This window comes from Echinops telfairi, unplaced genomic scaffold, assembly GCF_000313985.2.
Source record: "Echinops telfairi isolate 266 unplaced genomic scaffold, ASM31398v2 ScPeMD7_7410;HRSCAF=8448, whole genome shotgun sequence".
NCBI lineage: Eukaryota > Metazoa > Chordata > Mammalia > Afrosoricida > Tenrecidae > Echinops > Echinops telfairi.
In genome coordinates, this window is record NW_022111310.1 from 6032929 (window position 1) to 6047252 (window position 14324).

Below are 14324 nucleotides of genomic sequence, written 5' to 3' on the forward strand. Positions count from 1 at the left end.
GGCTTCCAGGATGTCTTTTTGGGTGAACTGTCTATTCATGTGCTCTGTCAATTTTTTAATTGAACTATTCATTTTTCTCTTGTTGATGTGTTGCAGTTTCCCAGAGATTTTAGAGATTAGTTATTGCCCAATGTATCATTGCCAAAAATATTGTCCCAGTCTTTTTTCACTTGTTTGATAACATTTCTTGAGGAGACTATGTCTTATTTTCTGAAGATCCCAGTTATTTATTTTATCGTCTGCTGTTGCATGTGCTATTTGTTATGTTTGGCGAGATGGTTTTACTCTTTATCGGGGCTCTTAGGGTTGTCTTTGTTTTCTCATTGAAGATCGTGATAGTTCTATGAGCAATCATACTCTCTTAAAACAGACAGATAATTTTCACATTTGTGAGACTATCAGCCCTTCACGTTTTAGCATAAATTATTACCTTGATTGTTGTAGAATTAATATCGTTGGAACATTTTTGAGGAGGAATGGAGAGAAGGAATTAATTTTCCATTATAAATTTATTTTCCACTTGGGTATAGAGGGAAGAACTCAAGAATCTCACCGAAGGAGTTTTCAACAGTCAAGGGACTAGAAACAAACAAACAACGGAGCCTTAGCAACAAAGAGGATGGAGTAAAGTAAGGGAAGTGAGAAACCAATCTTATTCAGACTCTGGCTTTACTTCTACGCAAGAACATTGAAAGGGGCATTCTTCTATATTATGTGATCACCTATACTCAGAAAACGAAGTTCAAGTCATATATAAAAACAGAAACCAAAGTCCCAGCCATCTAGTTGATGCCAGCTCACAGGGGCCCTCGAGGAGAGGGTCGACGTGCGCCTGCAGCAGCCTCCACCACCGTCACTGTTTACGGGAACAGAGAGCCCCAGCGCCCTCCTGCTCGGAACTGCTGGCGGCTTCACGCTGCCGACCTCGTGGATTGCAGCCTGACGAGGAACCACTGCGCCAACAGGGCTTGAAAACACCCACAGTTGTTTGTCTCTCAGCTATGACAGAGGACCTTGTGGGGTCCCTCTACTAGTTGCTCATAGGAGTAAGTTATCAGTTGTGACAAGCTCTGGGCCTTTTCAACATCTACCAAGGTTACAAGCTGAGTGCTTGGATTTCCCAATTCCTCTCCTAAACTGCACCCTAAGGAAGGTCGGTCAGGGCTTGGAGAGGCCAGGGTGGCAGCGGTCCCCTTCCTTCCTTTCTTTTCTTTCCTTTCTTTTTGTTTAATGGTGTGTGTGTGTGTGTGTGTGTGTGTGTGTGTGTGTGTGTGTGTGTGATAATCATTCCAATTGAGTGTTTCTCCAAATGAGTCATAACATAAAACTTGGCCCATCACAGACTGCGGTATTTGTAAAGGACTTTTCCAGGCCCGGTTTGTGGCAGGCGTTTTATAATCGTGGCCAAAAAAAGAGATTGGGACTTTTCTAAAGGCTCTTTGCCCTCATGGTTCTCGTGCCCTGCATCTGTAAAAGCCTTTGGTTTAAGAAAGAGAGTTTGGGTTGCTTTCGAAAGAGACTTGAAGGAAGTCGGGAGATGCGAAAGAATTGTGGAATCCATTGTTCCAGAGTTTATGTCTTGAGAAAGAAAACAAAGAGCCCTGGTGGCGCAGCAGTTAAGCACTTGACTGCTAACCAATAAAGGTTGATGATTCAAACCCACCAGTAGCTCGTTGGGAGAAAGATCTGAGAGTCTGTTTCCATGATGGCGGACAGAGGAAGCCCCCGTGGAGCCATTCTGCTCTGTCTAACGGGGTGGTTTTGAGTCAAAGCTCTGCTGCAGTGAGTCTGGTTTATTATATTTTTGTCTTGAAGGGTTTCCCAGTGACAAACACTTTGCCTACAGGATGCAATAATTCAATAACTGGGCTTTGCTGTCTTCATTTTATACATGAGGAATTGATGAGGTTGAGCCGTTTGGGTAGATTTGAGGATACAAGCCCAGGTTTGATCTACTAACTGCAAAGCCATGTTCTTCTATCTTCATTTCTAGTGTGAGTAGAAGCATTATCATCAGACCGGCTGACCCTAGAAACACTATTCTAATTAATATGCAAGTGTGCACATAGGCACCAAGTGTCTTGATTATTCAAAAAAAATAATCTATCTGGATGTATAAATGCAAACTCCAATAGTTTTAATATTTAAGTACATCATAGGAAATTATTTTCTTAATGTTTAATAGTACCCATAGATAAGCATGAATAATTATGGTTTTCTAGTCTCTTATTGGGTCACAAAACACCTAGTCAGATATCTTTTGTCAATTTCATATGTGAAATGAATCCCACCTAGGCTGCAGCTGTCATTAGAAATATTACCTTATAACTCAGGATCCTCATTAGGGTCTCTGTTCAACAACCATATACTTGGGGTATGAAGAAATATTTTAATATTTGAAACCTGGATGGTCTAGCATGGTGCCTTTAGAATAGTCTCACTGAACTGTACACGTACAAGATGTTGTAATACCCAATGTTTCGTTGTGTATATATATTTATCAGAATACAGCTTTTTAAACTTCATAGTTCAAAGGAGCCTTCCCTCTGTAAGACTGACTGGAGCCTCTTATTTGCATAGTCTGATTAAGTAAGACTTCTATCTTGATCACAGAACAAAAGGGTTTGCCTAGTAGAAGTGAACTCATTACAAAATGAGTTTGGATATACTGCAGACTGAGATGTGTGAGTTTTTGCTAAACAGATTTATCCTCCGTTAAACACAGTCATTCTTGAATGATAAAACTGATACAGGCATTTAAGAAAATTCCCATGAACTTGTTGAATGAAGCAGCATCTTCTTGGAAGTGCACCATTCTTTTGAACTAAGGGCCGCCATCTAGATCTTGTTATTAAAGGAAGAATAACCACTTCCTGAATGTGAAATGCCCTGAACTTTGTCTTGTGGAATGCTATCATTGAGCATCCCCCCCCCACAACAATGCCACCAGGCTGAGCAAGCCTGCGGTGATAGCTGCCCTGATTAGAATTTGTCCACATGGAACGTGGCCAAGAACCCAGTGGGAAGCCATTTTCATCCGTTAAAAATGTTGATCAAATGAGACTGATTTGGGTGAGACTGTACTTAAGTAATAATGGCTACTTTCTTCTGGATTGGGATGACACTTTTCTTTTGAAGAGCTTATATCATGTTTGCAACGTCCACCTTGCTCCCCATCTCCCCCCACCCCAGTTCTCGCTAAGGGAAAATGGAGGCAAATATAAATATATTTATATAGGTTTAGACAATTATGAATAGCTGATGCCTGAGGCACCCGTTGATAAGCGGAGAGCTCAAGGTTCCACAGCTTAAGGCAGCCACAGGACGAAAATCCCATTTCTCTGATGGCAATCAGAATTGGGAGGAATCATGTACTGCTATGACCTTGGATGGTAGCTGATGCTGTGTAGGCTGCTTTCTCCCTCTGAGCCTCCCTTCTTCTGCTCCACAAGAGTTATGTTTGTTTTTGCAGTTTATTGTCACTAGACTGAGGACGAAATCCTTCTGGTAACAAAAGCAGTCACTACTCATTTGTTTATAGCAGCTATATCAGCTTCTTTATGTTTTCAGTAACTGACAATATTTCGATGCTAACCATAGATTCTCAGGGACTAAATCCTCTGAAGTGGACAGCCCATTCTTTCTTCATAGTCTGGAAGTGCTGCTGAAACCTGTTCACTTTGGGTGACTCTGCTGGCATTTGAAATACCAGCGATAACGCGTTCGCCGTCACAGCAACACGGAAGCCACCAGAGTACGATAAACTAACAGACAAACTAACAGACGCCAAAAGAAAAACAGTGAGATGGCAAAGAACTGGGCGGTGTTTTGTTCTATTGTGCATAGGGTCACTGTGAGCTGGCACCGACTCGATGGCCCCTTACAACAACAGATGATCAGCTTTAATCATTCCTCACATTTTCTCCCTGGGGGAGGGATTGGAATTTTCTCTTGCCTCGATATGGCTTTTTCCTGAAGTCCTCCATCTAGTTGGTGCAATTCTGTTTCTGCGGAGTTTTGAAAATGGTCGGCAGCAAAAGCAATCTTCCATTTTCTATTGGACCAGCTATTCAATCTTCCTCTCTACGTTTCCCTACTAGCTGCCTGCTGCTTTCTAAATCAAGCTGTGATTTTCCCGGTTTATCAGCCTCTCCATCATGAGGATTAAATTTGCTATTACTGATTTCTTTTTCCTTTTCTTCTTTTTTTAAAACTGGTATCTTCTCTAGTGCCCAAATACATCACCTTCCCTCTGGACAGGGGTGGCTGGGAGTAGAAGATATCAGGCAGTGTTTGCAGCTTGTGGTGAAGACACTTATAGACGTATGGGGTGGGCAGGGGAGGCTCTTATAGATCTTTTGATTCTACATCTACAATTTTCAAATGATTAAAAATGTCAATAGACAATACATACATCATTTCATTCTGATTCTTTCAATAACAATAAATCTTATTTGTTGACTTAGTTGGGGAAACATTTTAAAGAAATGAAACTAGCCAAGAACAATCTTGGACTATATTTGTCACACAAGAAAAAAATGTGATGATAATAAGAGAGTTATTCTGAATCTACGGAGTGTATTAGGAAAGGATTTAGCAAAGCATTTGTGTTAGTCTGGGTAGACTAGAGAAACAAATCCACAGAAACTCTCTCTCTCTCTCTCTACATACACACACACACACACACACACACACATATATATAGTTTTATATAAAGGGCAAGTGTACATTAAGAAAGCATCCTAACCCAGTGCTGTCGAAATCCATAAGTCCATCATTAACCCATATGTCGGACACCAATCTACAAAATCCTCCTCAATCTCGCAAAACACACACAATGACGCCGACTGCAGGAGGAAAGCCGAATCAGTGAGTGGGTAAGCATCTCAGTGCTGGCCGGGGTCCCCATGCTGCATCACGTTGGGTCCAGGTGGCTTCTCCTAAGGGATGTCTTGCAGGAAGTGAGCCTTGCCAGCTGAAGTAGGGAACTGGCTAAGGCAGCTGCACCCTGGTGCAACCATTACAAAGCAAGAGACCTGAGAACTAGAAAGGCGAGGCTCATGGAGCCATTTATCTCTCTGCTCTTCAATTAATCCCACATGTGTTTATCGGCCTGGTTGGCACAACAAAACTTAACTATCTCTGCATTTATATCTAATATAGGTAGAATATAATATATGGACAATATAAGTTAGCAATTTATATATGTTGTGTTAGATTCAATTATTTATCTCAATTCTTCATTCCTTCTTGTAGAAGTTATATGACCTCAAGCCAGGTGAAGTGCATATCTCCAGGCCATACTTTGGGTTTGACCAAAGCGCTGCTTTGGCTAATGGGATTTTAGTGGGTCAAATACAAATGAACACTTGGAATGTGCTTCCATATCAGGGCTTGCTTGCTCCAACCCTTGTCTTTTAGCCAAAGGAGAACATTCTTTGAGAAGCTGCTGGCCCAAGGAGTGTGAGAAGTTCGTAAATCAGTTCTGGAACCAACTATGGCTAGGAGCCCAGTCGAACTGACCTCAGCTGAAATCAGATGGTTTCCAGTGACCAGCTGTCCCATGAGTGAGAGATAAATGCTATATTTTGTGGAGCTAAGATTGCTATGCTTATATTGTGGTTATCTAGTATGTGGTAACATAACTAATTGTTGTTGCTTGGTACTGTAAAGTTGGTTCCTACTCATAGTGACCCAATGCACAACCGACTGAACGAGTGTTCTTATGTTTGAGCCATTAATGCAGCCACGGTGTCATTGCACATCGAGGATGGTCTTCCCCTTTTCTGATGCCCTCCTACTTTACCAAACATGAAGTCTGTGGGGAGAAATAAACCCCCTCACAAAACTTTAATCGGATCCACTGCGTCCATTTTTGGGTGTCCTTGTGTGGTGGTGTAAACAATATCATTGATTGCTAACTAACAGACTGGAGTTTCAAGACCAATCAGAGGTATCTTGGAAGAAAGGCAAAGTGATATATTTTTGAATAATCAACTGTTGAAAATTCAATGGCGTACATTTCTTTTATAGTATGCATAGGTTCACCATGTTAGAAATAATAGATAAGTATACGGGGTTTCAGAAATAGAAAATGGATAATGTGAACATTTAGAGCCACTTCAGCCTACTTCACACCACACACACCATTTGTCAAAGTCAGATAGAAATTTGTATAAATTATGCTAAGTAGACAGGATTTGGAGTGGCAAAAATGTTACTTGATTTCTCAGCACTGAAAATTACCAGCTTTCAAATTTTCATTTCTACTGATGATGAAAAACTTCAAAGGGTAAATTTAAGGAAATTCGCTCTCTTTGGATTTAACATATTCCCTGAGGTTCTTTTTATTTCCCTGTTCTTCCCTTTTCTGGGGTGATATGTTAGTCTGGGTAATCTAGGGAAACAAATCCACAGAAACTCATATGTATAAGAGAGTTTTATATAAAGGGTAAGTGTACATTAAGAAAGCATTCCCACCCAGTGCTGCCCAAGCCCACAAATCCAACATTAACCCATATGTCCGACATCCCAACCCAGTGCTGTCCAACCCCATAAATCCAATATTAGCCCATATGTCCGACACCAATCTACAAAGTCCTCCTCAATCTCACAAAACACACCCAATGATGCCAACTGCAGGAGGAAAGCTGAATCAGTGAGCGGGTAAGCATCTCAGCGCTGGCAGGGGTCTCCACATAGCTGCTCCAACACCCAGGGCTGCATCAGGGTAGGTCCATGTGGCTTCTCCTCAGGGATGTCTTGCAGGAAGTGAGCCTTGCCAGCTGAAGCAGGGAACTGGCTAAGGCAGCTGCACCCTGGACTGACCATCAGAAAGCAAGAGATCCGAGAACTAGAAAGGCGAGGCTCATGGAGCCATTTATCTCTCTGCACTTCAAATAATCCCACATGTGTCTATTTGCCAGGTTGGCACAATAAACCTTAACTATCTTAGGTAGAAATGGGCTTATGAATATTTCTCATGTTAGAGGAGGAGAGTTGGTACTTTGGGCACTATTTATCTCCTCCGGTGGCTCCTGGGTTGGCTTGTATCATCTACTGAACCCTGTCTTCCGTGTTTTCCTTGTTCCAAGTATGGGCTTTAGACCCTTGGTAAACACCTCTGTATTTCTCTCAGAGGGTGATGGGACTTTTCTGATATTTGTCTACTCTACAATAGGGGAGGGGGGGATGGGATTTGATGAGGTTGCCTAGGAGCCATGATCTAAGCACTTTTTTCACCCACAATTCCAATGATCTGTATTGTACCTGAACCTTTTTTTTAAAAAACAGCTTTCTCATCTCAAGAACCATTATGCTCCCTGTTGCCTGAGAAAGGCTCTTTCTTCTATAGAATCCTCATATCCCGTTTCAGACTCCTATATCCTACACATCCCTGCTTGAGGGTTTTAACACTGTGTTAAGTTTCTATTGTTGTGTAACAAGTTACTAGAAAGTAGCATCTTAAATTAACACACATGTTGGGCCTCTGGGTTTTCTTGGGCTAGATGTCCAGGCATGGCTTAGGTGACTCATCTGCTCAGGGTTTCACTAGGCTACAATATAAACTGTCAACTTGGTTGTATTCATTAAAAAAGTTTTTAACAGTTTTATTGACATATGATTCACATGTCATACAGTTCAATAGTTTAGACATATTAAAAAGAGGTATGCAATCATCACTAGAATCAATTTTAAGATATTTCTTCTTCCATGTAATCCTTGTTATTAGGTCTCCATCCCACCTCCCACCTCTCCTGCCATAACCCCAAGACTGTTACTCCAATTAATATCTCTATAGGTTTACCTATCCTGGATTTCATATAAGGCACTCTATTGACTTAATTGGTTACACATTGGATTACTAACTGCAAGGTCCAAAGTTTGAAACCACCAGCCACTTCTGGTGGTGAAAATTGGGGCTTTCTAGTACCATAAAGTGTTATAGTCTCAGAAACTCACAGTGGAAGTTCTACCCTGTTCTACAGAGTATTTTGAGTCTGCACCAACTTGATGGCAGTGAGTTTGGGATTTTTGGTTGGATGAATTTCATATAACAAAAAACATGCAAAAACACAAATCAATAAAAATTATAGAAAACCCTCAGTTGAAAAGATAACAGAAAGTAGTAAAAACTAGAAAATATTTGAAATATGTCTAAAGGAAGAACAAATTATAAGGTGTTAAGTTTTATCTAACTATATCTGCTTTCACTCACTTTCCAGTGCTCTCTGTTTGATAGCAAGGCTATTCACATTCATAGTCCATGGTCCCAGGGGATTTGCCAGAGGCTTAATCCATGTGGTGACCCTTCAAATAGATTTTGGGCTTTTGCTGTCATCCATAGCTTTCTGCCAACTGGATGCTCATAATTTAAGGTCTAATGCTATTCCCTCTTCGGGTCTTGGATTTTATTTTTTACAGTTCTTGGGTCACACAGGCTGGTGTGCTTCTGTGTGGACTTAGTTGTTACCTTACTTAGAGGAGTCTTTATTTTAAGACAAGCCTTTAAGACTCCAAGTGCTATTCTGATATGTGGCTACCATCTGATTTTTTCACTACACTTTTCTATAGCACCCATATCTTCAGTGATTTCTTCATAATAGCAAGTTCAAGTAGGACCATGTGCCATAAGAACTAATTGTTCTTACATTAGGGCTATGATTAAGTGTGAGCTCTAAAATCATTTGTGTATCTACGGTTTGCTTGAATATGTCCCTGATCCACTTCAGAGATATCAATATTGTTTTATCAAGGGTGATTAAAAATCTTTCCCATGGGGCATATTGTAATTCCAATGATAGTGTCATTAATGTCACCAATGTTATAGAATTTTAAATACTGTTTAGAAAAAGAAAGTATACATGTACAGGACAGCTTTTTAGAGCAACTTACATGGATTGTTGATGATGTAAAAACAACAACCAACTCAAGTAACTGGACACTATTGATGCAAACAATGAGGGGTGGAGATAAAGCAAAAGTTTCAGTAATTTTTGATAACAATTTTCATAATTCAAGCCACACAGTCAGAAATGCAAAACCATGCTTGCTAGAAAAGACATATCATAAAAAAGTAAACAGAGCATGAAAATAGCAAATATCTGATAGTCTCAAGCCCCCACTCACTGGGCAGCCTCAAAGCAAGAGACCTCTATCAAGCAGCTACCCTCACACCTTTTAAGTCTAACCACCTCCAAATCTAGAACCTTGGGATAGATTTGGTTCTGTTTACACTCGGCATTTCAGCCTGAAGCCCAAGGCACTATTTCAGCTCCTTAAATCTGCTACTGGGGAGTTTAAGAAGTGCAGTCAGCTTAGTAGGGTTTCTAAACTGCTGCCTTTTGGTATGGAGAATATTGTGCACCTTAAAAGGACAGAGCTAAAGTCCTGGTTCTCTATAGTGTAAAGCCTGGGTCAGCACGGGCTAGATCGATATTCAGTCAAAAGTTTGGTTGCATTCTTATCTGGAGGCTTGGCTTGTGAAGAATCTATTTCTATGCCAGCTCTGAGAATTATGACTTTCCATATTGGTCTCCTCTGTAATAGTTTTGTAAAAATATCTTCAGGACCAGAAAGAAAATACATGAATCTATCTTCTCTCTTGTTTCTTAAATTAAGCATTAAACTTTATCATTTTGTTAGTGGAACAAGTGAAGAACTAAAAATGAAATCATAAGGAGAGGATATCAGGTAATATTCAGAATATTATTTTTGTAGAAGACATAAAGACAGAAGGAATGATATCATTATTTAATAGTTGCTTCTTGAAAGCTGCAAATTGATATTGAGAAAAATTACTTTTTACTTAAGTTTTAGTTAGAGATAAATATAACCACATAGGAAAACCAAAAGGTACAAATCAGCATGACTACACTGCTGATGCTCTGAAGAAATAGGAGCACTCCTATGCTGACAATCAAATCAAACTATAAAAATAACTGGTTCCTTTTGATGAAATGAGCCAATATATGAAGATTAAGGACAAAAACAAAGAAAAATGGGAAGACAGAAAGGAAAATAATACTGTTATGATATACACAGCACAATTCAAACATTTTAGAAATCTAGAAAGCAACAACATAAATATTTAATAATAAAAGAATAATTTATTTACTTATGGAATATTATCTGTATGCAATTTTAGCCAATTAAAAAAACTGATTAACATGTTAAGTCACCTACAAATATGAGGAAATTAAGTATGGACTGCATGCACTTTAACATAACTGCAAAAATCTTCATTTCCACATGGATAGAAATTCTAATATAAAAATACATAGTTATCACTTCTTTTACATTAATTGTATACATTTATGAATTTTAATATGAAAATAATATGTGAATAGAGTTATAACTAATACATCAAGCAGTTACCCAGACACCTTTCACATCTGAAACATCTTTAAGAATCAGAAAATAAGCAAATACATATCCAAGAGCCAAAATAGACTCAGAGTGCTGATACTCTGAAGTTCACACATTTTATTTATAGGAAAACCTTCCAACTTTCAGTCTGAGCATTCTAATGAGCCCAATTCCTCTATCATAACAGAGTAGAATAGATAATCAGAGGAGAGTGAAAAATCTCAGAGAGTGAAAAATCTCAGAAAATTTAAAAAATGGTAGTAGTAATCATTATACAAAGTCTTGTACTATATAAAGTACATTCATACGCATTATTCCATTTGATTCATATAAAAACCTTGGTGGATAGGTCTTTTGTGTGTGTGCTTATGCTACAGAAGAGGAGTAAGACTTAACAGTGTTTTTGCCCAAGACCACACAACTTAAACTTAAAATTGTAGAGTCAATTCTGACTCATAGAAAGCCCAGTATTGCAAAGCAGCTCTGCATTCCACCATGGCTTTATGGCTATGACCTTTACACAGCCTGTCTCTGGAGGCCAGGAGTCCTGGTCACATAGGGGTTACGTGTTGGACTGCTAGCAAGGTCAGCAGTTTGAATCCACCCGCTGCTCTGCGGGAGGAAGATAGGGCTGATGCTCCTGTAAAATCTTGGAATTCCTAGGGAGCAGTTCTACACTGTCCTATAGGGTCATTATAGTGACTCAATGGCACTAACCAGAGCCTCTGAGGCATCTGTGGGTGGGTTTGAACTGCTAACCTTTTGGTGACTAGTTGAACACTTAATCATTTGCACTATCCAGGAACTCCTTAACCTACATCTTCTAAATCTGCATTCTTAATCTTTTTACCAAACTGCAGTTTCTGCCTTACAATTGTAAGCCATGGCATCTGACATATGGTTGTCCATGGTTTTTGGATCAGTCACTCTTGGTTTTGCCACCCAGTTTATCTATTGTGTGTTACCCCTAAGCCTCAGTTTCTTTACTTATACCTATAAAATGGGCCCAATAGCCATAGGGCTTTTGTGATGATTCAATGAGAAAAAGTAGGTAAAGCGATTGGTTTAGTGTCTACTATGGAAGGGTTTGCATTAAATGTTGACAGTAAATAATATGTTAGCTTAAACCAGACTGGACTTCCCTATTTCTATAATTGTGTTAGCCATTTCTTGATGGCAATTTCTATAAACAACAATAGAAGTTTCAGTACTTTTGCTTCTCTAAAGAATGCAACCCAAGACACCGAGCTGCTAACCTTGAGGTCAGCAGTTTGAAACCCAGAGCCACTCCTTGGAAGAAAGATGGGAATTTCTCTCTCGGGGTCACCATAAGTCAAGAGTGACTTGAGGCAGTGGGATTTGCTGTTTCTGTGTGGTAGCCCTTCACTGCGGTGGAGTGTTCCTACGTTTGTACAGACCATGATTTCTTTCTTCCCTTGGTTTCTTCTCTCTGAATGCTCCTCACTCTCTCATTCTGGTGGTTTTCATTTCAACAGTGTAGTGAAAAAGTTAGGTGGGAGGCAAGGGGGCTCTTTTATGAAAAAGCTTCCAATTTTCATTCCAGAACATCAGAATGAAGGGAAACATCTGGGACTTTACACCATGCTTCTTTATTTTATGGACATTAGGAAGAAGACAGGGCCTTGGAAAAATGGCCATCAACAGTTTCCATCGTGGAACACACTTTGTGACACATAAATCAAACAGTATGCTTTGGGATGAGCTCAAGGCCTCCCCTGTTTCCTGTTCAGGCTGTGATTAGACTTCATGAGGTTAATAATGTTTTCAAATGCCCTTGAGCCAGAATAGGTGGTATTTTTTTTTTAGGTTTATCTCTAATAGCTAGTGATTGTGAACATCTTCTCCTGTGTGTGTGTCCTGCTTGGATATCCTCTTTGCTGAACGTTTTGTTCATCTCTTTTGCCCGTTTTGTGATTAGATTGTTTTTCCTCTTCTTGTTGAGTTGTTTTAGTTTTCTATAGATTTTAAGGATGAAATAGACTTGAAATAAAGTTCGATTACAAGAGATAAAGGACATTACATAATAGTAAAAAATCAATCTAGCAAGAAGACATTACTATTATAAGTATATATGTCTAACAGTAATGCACCAAAATACATAAAACAAATACTGACTCATATGAAAGGAGAAATAGACAATTCCACAAAACCAGGAGATTAACACACTACTTTCAATTACATGAAAAGAACATCTAAAAAGATCACTAAGGATATTGAAAACTTAAATAAAATCCTGAGCCAATTGGACCTGATGAACATTTATAGAACACCCCATCAAGGTCGGAACAATACACATTGTTCTCTAGCCCACATGAATAATTATCCAGAATAGACCATGGGCTAGGGCATAAAAAAGTTTCAGTTAATTAAACAATTTTAAATCATACAAAGTATCTTCTCTGACCATAAAGGTATGAAGGCAGAAATGAACAACAGAAAAAAATAATAAAAAAGCTAAAGACATGAAATGAAATAATACACTACTAAGAACTATTAGAACACAGAAGAAATCAAAAGTAAAATTAAAAAATTTCTAGAATCAAACAAAAATACAAACACAACATATCAAAGCCTATGGGACACAGCAGAAACTACTTAGTGGAAGATGTATAGCAATAAATGCCTGAATTTAAAAAGAAGAAAGATTTGAAATCATTAACTTAAGTTGCAAATTTGAGCACACAAATGAAAAAAGAAGACGGAAACTAGCACCTCCTTAACTGCCCCCCCTAAAAAAGCAAATAATAAAGGTCAGGACAGAAATAAGGGGGAAAATCATAGAAAAAAATAACAGAAGCCCATTCTTTGAAAGGATCAATAAAATAGGCAAACTACTGGGTAGATTGATGAAAGAAAAAACTTAAGAGGCAAACAACCAAATAAAAAATTAAATTAATCACATTGCAAGTGATCCAGGAGAGAGAAAGACAATCGGATACAATGAAAAATAGTATCCCCCAAATTGGAAAAGGTAGATGAAATGGACAAATTTCTAGAAGCATAATAAATACCCATATGAACACAAATACAGACAGAAAGTTTAAATAGAACCATTACATAAGAAAAGAACTGTGTTAGTCTGGTTTGACTAGAGAAACAAATCCGTAGAAACACTCTTATGTGTATAAGAAAGAGGTTTATATACAAGAGCAATTGACTATTGAGAAAACATCCCAGCCCAGTCCAGATAAGTCCGTAAGTCTGATATTAGCCCATATGTCTGATGTCGATCTATAAGGTCCTCTTCAGACTCATGCAACACATGCAATGATGCCGAATGCAGGAAGATCACGAGCCAGAGGGATGGAAGTCTTCTGGATCCAGTGGCCTTGTAAGCATCTCAGAGCAGGCAAGCGTCTCCATGTGGTTTTTCCGGTTCCCAGGGCACAGGGCCTATCAGTGTAGTAACATGTGTCTTGTCAGTAGAGCATCTCCAAGGGAGTGAGCAGAGAGAGAAAAGTGTCTCCTACCTCCAAGGAGGAAATATGAGTTCCCAAAATTCTTAGGAAAAGGCTATGCCCCCACAGAGGCCTCATTGGTTATATCTTGATTGACAGGCCAGACTCCACCCCTTCACTCGTAATCCTCTCAAACTGACACCCGATTATGCAACTACCACAAAAGCTCTTGTGACGCTTTCTGGTAAGCACTGGACAGCTATCTGCAAGATTGTCAGTTCAAACCCTCCCACCACTGTTCAGGAGAAAGATGAGGCTTTTTATAGACTCGGAAATCCTGTATAGGATTGTTATGAATCTGAACTAACTTGATGACAGTGTGTTTTTTAATTACAATAGAAGAGATCAAAGAGGTCATACACAAACTAGAACCCTGCCCACAACCACCACCACAAAAGCCCGGACGTTACACAGGAGAAGACCAAACACTCAGAGAAAAGTTGACAACAACCCTACTCCTTGTCTTTGACAACATAA